Here is a 2,325-nt window from a genome sequence, read left to right on the forward strand (position 1 = left end):
CACGCTCCATAAAGATAATGTCTCCATGTCTTTAAAGTAAACACCACTACGGCCAACTCAATGTCGTGTGTAGGATAATTTTTCTCATGCGCCTTCAACTGACGAGATGCATACGCCACTGGTCTTCTACCTTGCATCAACACACAACCCAACCCTTGATACGATGCATCACAATACACTTCAAAAGCTTCCTCGGTGTCTGGGATTACTAAGACTAGAGTTGTCGTCAATCTTTTCTTCATTTCCTCAAAACTCGCCTCACACTTATCTGTCCAAACAAACGGTTGGTCCTTACGGGTCAACTGTGTCAGTGGTCCCACTATCTTTGAGAATCCATCTACGAACCTCCGATAGTAGCCTGCCAACCCTACGAAGCTTCTCACCTCTGTCACCGTCGTTGGTCGTTCCCATTTCAACACAGCCTCAACCTTTGTTGGGTCTACCGAGATTCCCTGAGCAGATATCATGTGTCGCAAAAACTGAACCTCCTCCAACCAGAACTCACACTTAGACAATTTACCATACAATTGATGCTCCCTCAAAATTTCCAACACAATTCTCAAGTGTTCAGCATGCTCCTCGCGGTCCTTGGAGTAGATTAGAATGTCATCAATGAACACAACAACAAACTTATCAAGACAAGCCCGAAAGATCCTGTTCATGTAGTCCATGAAAATTGCTGGAGCATTCGTCACTCCAAAAGGCATCACCACATACTCGTAGTGTCTGTAGCGTGATCTGAAAGTTGTCTTCTGCACATCCTCTGGTTTTACTAAGATTTGATGATAACCAGACCTCGAGTCAATCTTCGAGAACACACTAGCTCCCCTCAACTGATCTAGTAAGTCGTCGATCCTTGGTAATGGGTACTTATTATTGATAGTAACTTTATTCAACTGTCGGTAATCTACACACAACCTCGAGCTCCCATCCTTCTTCTTTACGAGCAACACTAGCGCTCCCCATGCCGATACACTAGGTCGAATAAACTTCTTCTCTAACAGGTCTTCTATCTGCTCCTTCAACTTTGCTAATTCAGCCGAAGCCATTCTATAAGGAGCCATAGATTCTGGTCCAGCTCCTGGTATCAAGTCGATTGCGAAATCAACTTCCTGACTAGTTGGTAAACCTGGAACATCATTGATCGTCAACCAATCCATCCCCAAAATTACATCTAAGCCTTCCAACGGTAGACACACCAAGTTAACCTTGAATTTGCGTCCCGCCACTTCTAACGAACACCCAATACAGACTAAACTAGTTGAGACTTGCCCCGATGTTGGTGTAGAAACCACCAACTCGCTCCCCAAATCATACACAGGTAATTCAAGTTTCCCCAAACAAGCAAAGGATATAAACGAGTGCGTTACACCCGAGTCAAAAAGAACATGAACACATCTACCATTCAAGAAACAAGTGTCTTGAATCAAGTTACCTGACTGAGACGCTTCGGCCCCCGTCATAGCAAAGACTCGTCCTGCTGCCTTCGGCTTCTCTCCAGAAAACTTCTGTGTTTGTTGTGTGATGAAGGTTGAAAAACATTATTTTCATATGTCAATTTGGACCAATTACACCCTTTACATTGAGACAAAATAAAATAAAATACTAGACACCAACACTATTATAAACCACTAACCAACAAAGTTAAATTAAGTTAAATGCAACACTAACTCAAACACATGAAGACAACTCAACCTACTAATTAAGCTTAGTGAAAACAAGAGAAACTAACAAGCCTATTTTACTTCTAGTAAATTAAGTGACCCAATATGCAATTAACAAATAAATTAAAAGTCGAAATGGCCTAAGGAAACCTCTTGGCCTTGAGTCATGTTTCAACAAGTCAAATTTCAATTTCCACCTTCAATAAGCCACCAAAATATGTTGACTTCTTGTCCCATGTGCACCATTCTTCAAGGAAATAAGCATGTGCCTTAAACACACAATAAAACCATGTTTTCCTCCCTTCCCATGCAGCAAAAACGTGATTGTACACACCAAGGCACAAAAAACGTGAACTACCAAGTGGAAATGCCAAAAAATGCTTCAAACCAAAGGTTAAATGTAAGATACTTTGGGTGCTCCAACCCAGATGCCATGAAAGCAAAGTCAAAGGAAATTAAACACAAAAAACCTCCATTCTCAAGAGTGATTCTCGGCAGCAACAAGGAGAAGACAAAAACCAAAAAAGGAAATCTTCTTTCTATGAAAATTGTCTCATATTGTGCTTGTCCAAATGGGGAAAAAAATTAAATACACCCTTTTCTCTCACTTCCAACCTCAATTTCGGTTTTCTTTCTTCTCAACCACCATCCAAAGCTTTCT

Source organism: Vigna radiata, unplaced genomic scaffold, assembly GCF_000741045.1.
Source record: "Vigna radiata var. radiata cultivar VC1973A unplaced genomic scaffold, Vradiata_ver6 scaffold_227, whole genome shotgun sequence".
Classification (NCBI taxonomy): domain Eukaryota; kingdom Viridiplantae; phylum Streptophyta; class Magnoliopsida; order Fabales; family Fabaceae; genus Vigna; species Vigna radiata.